This window comes from Centruroides sculpturatus, unplaced genomic scaffold, assembly GCF_000671375.1.
Source record: "Centruroides sculpturatus isolate CEXI.00-Female unplaced genomic scaffold, Cexi_2.0 scaffold1570, whole genome shotgun sequence".
Lineage (NCBI taxonomy): Eukaryota > Metazoa > Arthropoda > Arachnida > Scorpiones > Buthidae > Centruroides > Centruroides sculpturatus.
The window spans coordinates 55,774-66,817 of record NW_019385955.1 but is presented as its reverse complement, the minus strand read 5'-3'; the positions used below and the strand labels follow the sequence as shown (position 1 = coordinate 66,817).

The 11,044-nt window shown below is 31.3% G+C and overlaps 1 long non-coding RNA gene across 1 annotated transcript in view; it reads right to left on the bottom strand.

Moving 5' to 3' along the window:
- The window catches only part of LOC111612792, an 83,476-nt gene extending 73,617 nt beyond the window's left edge, over nt 1–9,859 (bottom strand). Inside the window, exon 1 of the long non-coding RNA XR_002754675.1 lies at nt 9,827–9,859. This is a non-coding gene — a long non-coding RNA (uncharacterized LOC111612792). The remainder of the gene's footprint in view (nt 1–9,826) is intronic.
- Nucleotides 9,860–11,044: the final 1,185 nt, after the last annotated feature.

Below are 11,044 nucleotides of genomic sequence, written 5' to 3'. Positions count from 1 at the left end.
AACTAAACGTAAAGTTAAAGTAAGATTGAAAGAACATATAGCCGATTTGAAATATCGTAGACTAAATTCTGCTTTTCATGAACACTGCCTTTTGAATAATTGTAATATAGATAAAAATAATATAGATATCTTACACAGAGAAAGAGATACATACAAAAGAAAATTCAAGGAAAGTATAGAAATAATCAAAAATCAAAATAGTATAAATAAAAATCCTAGCATCTCAATAAACGAAAACTGGTTAAAAATTTTATATTAATTGTATTCACTAGATTCAAACTATTATTATTGTGATCAATGTGCTAATTAATAATAACGATTGAACTGTTACATAAATCAACAATAACAAAAAACTGTAATGTTGTAACGGGAATCAAATAATATGTAAATTTATATTAAATGTTAATCCTGTTTACCAACCTCAAGACATTGTAATGTCATTAGTTCATATAATAATCTATAATATTAAATACTGTAATGTTAAATAAATCAACAATCATATATTGTAAAAATATAGTAGATGTCAGATATGTAAATTTATATTGTAGAAGTTATGTAAATTCGTATTATATTGTCAATGCTTATCAAAGGAAATAAGGATTTAGTAAAACAGATTTATGAGTAAAAAGCATAATCAATTGTATACCAATTTGATAATTGTTGTCTAAGGTATATTTTAGACCAAGGATTTTGTAAGACTGTTTTATAAGTAAAAGGTATAATCAATTTTGTACAGTACAACCTTAATAACAGCCGTACTCAAGGTATGCCTTAATTAAATATAGTTTTATAGATACTATAAAACTTATGTATAGTTTTATATAGATACGTTGTATACTCTCCTAATATTATAGTAGGCTACAAGAAAAAATACTGTGAATAAGCTGATGTTGCTGAAAAAATATCGAAAGTAAACTGCTACTTTAATTTATAAAACCTGTATGGATAGGTATGTTTTATTTTTTAAAAATTTTACAAAACTTGTGTATTCCTTTTTATGTGTATGTTATATCCTTTTTAAATGTTTTAGTTGACTGAAGAGGGGCTTAAGAGCTCGAAACGTGTAATTTTTTCCACACGTATCAACTAAATAAAGATGAAAAAATCCGCCAAGTGTCTTAATTTATAGCACTATATTGTGTCAGAAGCATAAACAAATAGCAAAGCACGGTTTCATATCATCAACTTAATCTTATAATAATAATAACTTAATAATAATAAACTTAATCCTTAACTAAAACTATATTACAAAATATTGGATGTGTAAGCAGCTAAGATAAGGATGATGAAAATGATTTTATTTTAAAACTTAAATGGAAAAATATATTGATAATATAAACACTTAAAATTGTTCCGATAATACGTAATGATTTCTTTATTACTCCATTTAAAACTTTATTTGTATATAAAAAATAATGACAGAATTTGGTTCAGAATGATAAAACTATTGTAGTGAGTTGAGACAATGAGATATTTACAGGTAAAATTATGATTTATATAATTTACATGAAATAATATTAGAATATATGCAAAGTAAAATAATATGAGTAAATAAATTTTATCAGAATTTTGCTTTTGAATTTGAAATTGAACTTTTTTATTCCCTGTAGTTATCTTTGTTATGTATAGTATATAAGATTTATTTATTAATAATTTGCACGCATAATGCATATAAGTGTAACATCCTGGACCTTAAATTCTATAAAAATGTATAAAGATGTTTATTAGTTATATTTGTACCACGCATGTAAAACTTTAAGTATTGTTATTCAAATTAGATTAAAATTAATGTGTGATCATTTAAACTTCGTATAAACTTTAAATATAAGCGTATTTATCACAGCTAATTTGTGAATTGTGAATATATTAGGTTGAAAGGTAATTACCATCATTATCAATCCCGTTTATTAATCAGTATCAAACTCGTATAACCAATAATAAAGTGTCAATACTAAACCGAATATTTGGAATATTTGAATACTTGCTGAACTTAACCGAGTAGGTAACATTTCACCAATACAATAATTAATTAATAATAAGGTAAAATATCAACTACAAAGCATTCCAGAGATTATACTGATGGAAATAAATCGGGCGTTACATATAAGAATAAAATAAATTTGATAATTGAAATAGAAGCTTTCGACAAATTTTATTCTGTTATATTTGCTTGATCCGGAAGCTGTTAAGTAATAAAAGTTAATGAAAACAATTGATTGTTTCATTGTAATATGTAACGTCTGAAAATAGTTTATTTCATTAGAATATGTTAATAGAATAAGAGTAAGTGTCCTAAAATCATTAATTCATTTTAAAATATAAAAAAATTACGATTAAATTTTACAAATATCTAGGCAGAAACTATCAATATTTCAGAATTTGCAGAAGGATGTTTACTTATGAATTATTATATCAAAGCAGAAAATTATTGTACACATGTTTAATTAAACTGAATAAATATCATTGGAAATTTCCTGATCGATTAATTTCGTTGGATAACTAAACTATCTACACAGTTTTATCATATTCAAATTAAATTTTGATTTTAAATTTTTAAGGAGCAGCTTTCGTATCCTTTAAAATTAAGTTAGATTTACACGGAACTGTGATTACTTAAAGTAATATCTCATTCGTAAAAATATGGCTTACGACTGTTAAATAAATAATGTATATTTTCTGATCTGACAACTGTGTAATCAGATTTATAGTAAAGCGGAATTAATTTAGATTTTAATTTATTTGTCATAGTATCGATGTGGATTTAACTGTTTAAACTAATTATGCGCAGAGATAAGAGGTTCCTACAACAGTCGTCGAAACTGTACTTTTTTAATTTAATTTTTATTAAAATTATGAACTAAAATAAAGAAAATTTNAAAACACTACACTCAACAAGCCACCAATAAAACTCAACTGCCTAACCTATAACCAAAGTCTCCTTTTAATTTGTTTTTTAAAAAAAGCGCTTGACAAACTTGCCCCGCATGCCGAAGTTGCCCCGATCTCCCCTATATATACTAAATGATAAAATTTTAATAAATTTACAAATTTAATATATAGCTTATGTTTTAACTTATTTTTGTTCATTATTAACAGATTTAGAAAAATAAACGTTTTAAATAATTCTGAATGTAAAGAATTTCTATCATTGATAATATTGCTAGAAGATAAAATTAGGCTTGTTTCATTCAATATTTTCATTATCTAATTTTATATTTGAAGTTGAGTTTTCTATATTTTCTCATTTATAGACTAAATCGAAATGGAAAGATAAAAGCAAAATTAACTTAATAATAAAAAAAAATCTTTTTTGTCTTTCCTTTCCTAATAGATTACCGTAAATTTCTTAATGGAAAATATAACTATAAAATATAGAAAGACGGAGCCGTCGGGAAAAGAGGAGTTGAGACTTTTTCCCCCAGATGTGGAGAAAACTAATGACCCTGAACTAGTTACTACTCTTGTACTCCTATAAATTAATGCTATTTTTATTAACAGAAACAAAATCGTTAAGACTGCTCTTTATCAGTAAAGAGACAGTCTACGAATTTCATTTTTAAAGTAAATGCACATGAAGAAGCAGAGATCTCTCAAGTCGAAGAGTTAGTGCTCAATGATCATCGTTTAACATTTAGAGACATTATTGAACATGTTCCGGTAGCATTTGGATCTTCGCAAGCAATTTTAAAAGATTATTTGGGCTTGCGGCGCTACTTCTCAAATTTTCTCGAAAACGTTGAATTTTTTCCAAAAACAACAACGTGTTCGAATGGTCAAGGAAATGCTTTCTCTAAGCGGGAATGAACACATGAATCTACGCTTTTGGCACCGAAACAGCTCTAGAATCGAGTGAATGGCTTTCGAAAGATGAAGCAAGCCCAAAGTTTCAAAAATTAAGATCGTGTTGACTGCTTTCTTCGATTGTCGTGGTATTGTGTATTACGAATTCCTTTCGACTGGCCAAATTGTCAACAGAGAATGTTATTTGAGAGTTTTGCGTCGTTTGCGTGAAGCAATTTGTAGAAAACGACCTGGTTTGTGGTGGGAAAACTCGTGGATTTTGCACCACGATAATGCACATTATTCACAATGCTCTTATTCGTAGAGTTTTGGCCAAAAATTCAGCAAATATGGTTTCGCAAGCTCCGTATTCACCTGATATGGCACCGTTTGACTTTTTCCTGTTTTATCGACTAAAATTTCGAAGCATTAATCGACTAAAAACTTCGTAATCACTGTTTTAAATCGATTGATGCCATAAAACAAAATTCACTGCAGGCCCTGAAGGGGTTTCACAAAAAATAACTTTAACATAATTGGAAAAATGTTGGAATAACTAAATTGTAGTGGGAGGAAATTACTCTGAAGGGAACAAAATATAATTTTGATGAATTAATTCAAATTTTGCATTTTGTTGAACCATTCGCGATACTTTTCGATTACAGGAATATAATAAAATTTAATCCATTTCTTGTAGTTTTCGATTATTTGCAATCTCAACAATCATATTGGTGTATTTAACCGGTTAATTTGGCATCGTTTAATACGCTGTGTGTATGTTTAAGTTTAATATTGTAATTATAAAAGTTACGTTGTATATGAGTCAAAAACACAATTAAAAATTACTCGTTTTTTTGGTCCCACATATATTTGAACCTTTGTAATCCATAAGATAACAATAAGTTTTAATTACGTGTGTTTGTTATTGTGAGATCCGGAATTTTTACCGATTATTTGCCGATTAATTGTCCCGTATTTTCCTAAAAATTTAATCAAACTTTCTTTTAACTCACAAAAAGGAGAAAAGAAAAATGGCTATCGCCCCTTTCTATTCGAGGTAAACATCAGTTCATTTCGAAACTAATCCCATATTCCAACTCCAAAGTTGATAGTTAGCATGAGCCCGGCAACAACTCTGACCCATCTGCGTACCTTTTACCTCACAACAATCAATCACGTGACCATTCTCCCACGCCGATCTTATAAAAACCCTTTCCTTCCCCTTCTCGGGGGAGTCGTTCAAGAACCGGCGCAAGACGGAGACAAATAATTGAAAATAGTTTCCTTTTTACGTTTAAAAATCGTGTCCTTTTTACGATTGAAAATAGTGTCCTTTTTATGTTAAAAATTGTGTCCTACTACGAAGAACTGTCCTCAACTAGAGGCGATAATTTTTCCTCGTTTGGATAACGATCTATAAAGAGGTATGGAGCCATTTATTGTAAGCGCTCTCTCGGAAGATCCGCGCTTTAGGGACGAGAACTAGACGTTGTATTACCCGAAAATTAGCTTTAATAAATTGTTATTTTTTTTGTTACATCTGGCCTCTTCGTTTACTCGTATATCGCCTGTCGTCTTACCGACGGCACTCCTTCCTCCGCACTCGACTCGCCCTCCCGTTACAGCGGGATAAATAAAGAAAAAAAATAATCCATCCTGACCGTGAACAGGGTTAATCAACCGTTGCCGGATTGGGAGACCTACACCCTTTCCGGCGGTTCACATTATTTTATCAAAGATAGCGCATGAAACGGTACACGTGAAACTGCAAAACTGAGATGCCTTAAGAGAAAGTAAAACAATTTAAGAAATAGACAAAATATACCATTGGGCTGCAATTTGAAAAAATTGTAGACCTATAAATTCACACTATTGCCTGTCTGTTTGTCCTTTCTTAATCTCGAGAGCAAAGTTAGGTAGATGAATGTTGAGAGCAGATAAGAAAAGCTTAGAAGCAGGGGACCCCAAATAACTATACATTCTTTCAATTCAAAAATTTTCACCTGGAAAAAGTTAGATAGATCACCGGCAGGACTTTGTTGCTAGCAGGAAAAGTGTGATGTACAGGGGCCAGACACTACTAATTTAGGTAGAAGTCAGCATATGTTTTAAATTAAATAAATTAAGATTTAAAAAATTGCACCCGCATTGTGACGATGTCACAATAAATAATTGCTCGTTTATAAATGATTTCGTTCAGAAAAAAATAAGACCTGGATATTTTCAGGGAATTCTTGAATGAGATGCGAACAATTTTTCTCGCTTACACTGCAATTGACAATGTGTGTCTCATGCGATCTAGCCAATTTCCAAATGTACGAAACTTTTCTTAGTGTCCAATATCTCCGTACGGCTGACGGTTAGTAAGGCGTCAAACTACAATTCGAGGAAGACACGGAATCGAATCTGGGCTGTCGTAAAACCCCAGAAATTTTACATGAGCTGTCTGTCCCAAATATGTCGGGTCCGTCTCTCACCACCGGACGGCTCTATTGTAAGTTTGGCCGAACCTACGATGGGCTTGATAAAAGGGCACTCTTATTACCCACGAGCAAACAGTGGCCAAGAGGATAAAACCATTGAAACCTGGTAGTTGATCGCGAGTTCTCCCCTGATCAACAGACTGACCAGGTGAAGTTTTCCAGATTTTCAGCACGTGTCCGACATTATTTCAAGTTTGACAATATTGAAAAAATAGTGTTTTTAACACTAAAAAAACAAATGCATTCCGGTCTGCTAACTACTTTGCATATTACAATACTCTTGCTATGACACATTATAATTAGATATCTGATCGGTTTGTTGCAGAAATAAACAATTCAAACAATTAAGAGCACAAAGTAAATTATTTTTAAAGCGCGCGCCATAAATATAAAAGCACTAATATATTTCTGTATAAAATCATTCACGAAAAAATGTTCTATTATATGTTATTTCCAACTAGCGGGTAGGCCCGGCGTTGCTCGATCAAAAGTAACGAAAGTGAAGATTAAGATTATTACGTTATAGTCAACCTTACCCGTTTTCACAGTATGCAAGGATTGGGTCCTCCTGTTTCCGGACTAATTAGAGAATTTTTAGATGGGTCTAGAAATATCTTCGATTTCCCGCAAAAACGAAAAAAACTGCATCTGTGTCTTGCACGTGGCTTTCTCTTAACAATTCCATTGTTACGTAACACTTCCATTGTTATCACTTCCATTGTTGATGGAAGTGTTAAGCCTTAATCCTGTCCCTCTCCCCCGTGGGGAGGTATTTCGAAAAATCCCTTCTTAGTGTGCGTTTTCGTGACGTACCCTAACTGTGTACCAAATTTCAACTTTCAACTCCTAACCGTTTGAGCTCTGCGCTTATTATTATTATTATTATTATCAACTCGTCTCGATTATATATGTAGATTTATTTAAACCTTCAAAAATATACTTTTAAAAAATAACTTATTATGACAGTAAGCGAATTTAAACAATTAGCTTAAACAATTAGTTGGCTGTCTCAAATATAAAGGCAGATTGATGTTAAGAAACCAGAGGTCAACGTTAACCCAGCAGAAACTACTAGAAATAAATACAGAATCGTTCATTAGAATCACTAATTTAAAAGTGGGCAAAAGCAAATCTCTAATGAACTTATAGAAAAGTAAATTCTTGCTTTTAAAGGTAAAAATCACTTTGCAAGAACAATTACTAAAAAAGCAAATCGGTCATCCACTGTAATCAACAACTTTATTAAACTTGATGATAAACATGGTGAAAAGAAATCAACAGGATGGCCTTTAAAACATACAAATAGGGAAAAACAAACAATTTTTCGCCAGATTGCAAGCAGAAAAAGATCATTTCGGAAATAAGCAGCAGCACCCAAGTGCAATGTTGTAAAATCAACTATTGGAAGAGTTGTGCAGACATGCTGGAATCTTGTATACACAGTCAAGAAAACCTGCTCCATAATTAAAGCCCATTCACAAGGAAAAATCGTTTACTATAGGCCAAGAAAAAATACGTGAAAACAAATAATCTAGAGTGGCGAAAAAATTAATGCTGATGGTCCAGATAGTTTGAGTTACTATTGGCATGATTTGAGAAAAAAGGAAGGGTATATTCCGAACGCAAACAAGGTGGTAGTTCAGTTATGGTGAGGTGTGGTTTTAATTGACAAAGAAAGGCTCCACTTGCTGTTTTACAAGGACGTACAAAAGCAAATAATTATTAAGTCATGTTGGCGAGCAATTTCTCGCTCTTTCTGAACATGTTGTTGGAAATCGCTGTGTGAATGAGGACAATGCCTCCATTCACATAGCAAACTCTACGCGTGAATAGTTTTTAGCTAATGATATGCTTATTACTAATTGGCTAGCTCTGTCTCCTGATTTTAATCCGATGGAAAATCTCTGGGATTTTTGACTAGAGCTGTATTTGCAAATGCAAATATAATAATGAAAAGAAATTAAATCAAGCCATAATTTGTCACTAGGAGGAAATAAGTGCATCTCTCCACTAAAACTTCATACAATCAACGCCAGACCACATTTACAAAGTTATTTTAGCCGTAGGGGGCTTCATTGGATATTAGGTTATTTTTAAATACAATTTATTAACATGTCGTAAATTGTTTCACTTAACTTTATTACTGTATATGACTTTATGTTTTGGGGGCAGTCAAATTGATTGTAATTCTTTAATTTGTTATTTATTTTTCTGTCTCAATAAATGGCTATCTTTTTACATGTGCATTTATGAAAGTTCAAACAAACCAAAGGTAAATTATTTTTGCAGAGTTTTGAGTGTAAATGATTTTATATGGAAATCTATTAGTGCCTTCATGTTTATGAAACGCATCTTATATCAATTTGAAAGTTGACAACAAAGAAAGCAATGTAAGTAAGCAAAACATTAATTTCAAACTGGTTATTATACAAAATTTAAATCCAGAATTGTCAATTAAATAGATTTTTAGTTTCAATAAGAAAGTACAGGTATTCCTTGATTAACGCGGTTAATAAATCCCCAGATCCTATCAAAACCGCGTGTATCAAAATCGCGTTAATCAATACGGTATCTTTGTTAATTAAGAACAGCTGATAAAGCCGCTAAAATTAAAACTTCTGCCGCGTATATAAATAGATTGGCCCAATTAATTTTGTGTGTTAATCAAATCCCACGTTAAGCAAGAGATATCTGTACGCTAGGGAGTGAGAATTGAGACTTGAAGAAAGAGCGCAGATTTTATATAAGCATGAAAGTGGTGATTCTCTTTCTATTGTTGCAAAACTGCATCAAATATCACGACAAGAAGTCAAAAAAATATTGATTAAATATTTAAATAACGATACAATGAGAAATGTACCAAGAGACACCACCCTAAAACTACAATAACAAGAGAAAATCCATGATTTGCCGTGAGACCACCGGAAATCTTTTTGTAACAGCTAAAAAATATTAAAAAAGAGTTTAATATTTAGTCAGCGTTTCAACTATTAAGAAAAGATTAAATGGTATCCACGGAAGAGTTGAGTTGCATGTAAGAAACCAAGGATTTCAGCAGTAAATCATAAAAAAAGATTAGTTTAATCAAGGTATTTATAGACAAACATCCGGAGTTTTGGAAGCGTTTTATTTGGAGTAACGAATCAAAATTAGAATTGCTGGATACTAAACGATGGAAATTTTTTTTCTCAGAGCAATGTTTGTTTTGTACAACTGAAAAAATTAGTGTATTTTGTTAACTGCTAAACATTATAAGTGTTCTACTAAACTATTTTATATCATCAATTTTTTGTACAAGGGAACATATTCAATATATCTTTCAATATATAATAGAATGATTGTGTTTTAGCAATATAGCAATAAATTTTGATTTTCATAACAATATTTAATCATCTGATGAAAATATAGAAAAAAAATATCTATTTTCAAAATACACATTATAGGTCTGCAGCTGATAAGAGATATTTGAGGAATTAATTACAGTATTTAATTTAAATAATGTAATCTAAGATTTTAAATTAACAAAATTTTGTAAACTAAGAAATTAATAAGTTAACACTTACCGAAGGAGTCGGATTAGCTTCTATTTCTAAAATAATAATAATAATAATAATAATTGTAGACTATTGTATTCAAGAATTCAAGATAAAGTATCAAAGATTATTAATTTTTATTAAATAATGAAAAATACTTAATAATTTATTTATACTAGAATATTTGAAGTAGATTTTAAATAAATAAATAAATAATATCTTTTCTGTATTCAATACATAAAATATTTATCTTTAAATTGACACGAAAAAAAAACAAATATGTATGAATCTTCACGAAATTTTTGAACAAGTAAGCGAGTGAGGATTGGGCCAAGGGGATTGGCTTCTCGCGGAGGTGTTGACTCATCCTTCATCACGAAACCTTTGTTATGAATAGTCTATATTGGAAACAAGTGGGTGAAGCCCGAGAGGCGAGCGAGCTAAGGGAATCACGTAACCATGGAATCGGAAATGTTTTTCTGTGGGACGTTCAAAGCAATCGTGATTTGACTGATTCGAAAAAAGAGCCTGTTTTGTTTGTTTGTTCTGGAATCTGAAGATTCTTGAATCGGGACGTTCCAATTAATTTGAGTATGGAGGTCATTTCGAAACAGATCTGAACTTAATTTACGTTACAGGATCCTCATTCGGAATTCTACAATTCTTTTCATCTGTCTATATATACATAGACTCATGAAGGTTTACATATGACATTTTTATGAATAATATATATATTGGGAACAATAGGCGAAAGCAAAGGAGCGAGCAGGGAGTTGGGCCGGCTGCGTCGGGCAGAGGAATGAAGCCTCCTATATGCAGAGCGAATGAAGCCTCCTATATGCGGCGGGCAGAGGAATGAATCATATATATATTATTTATTTATTTATAGATTGCATGTAGACCTATACGCTACTAATTTGGCGAATTAGGTTGTAGACTACCGCCGCCTACGAAACGTATCAGCAATATAATTAGAATAATTCATAAAAGTAAATAAATTTCGAATTTATTTTAATCCTATTATCTATATATATATATATATATATAAATGGACGTGTATGTCCCTATATTTCACTTTTCCGCGAAAACTACACATCGCACGTGAATGCTGTTTGTATGTGGTGGTAGCCCCAAGTCTCCATTCGTGCATAGGGGTGGTTGCGTCTCGATAGCTATAAGGGTGCGGGAGATATGAGGCTGAAAGTGGTTGAAAGTGGCTTTCTATTTCGAATGTTTTGTTCGAATTTG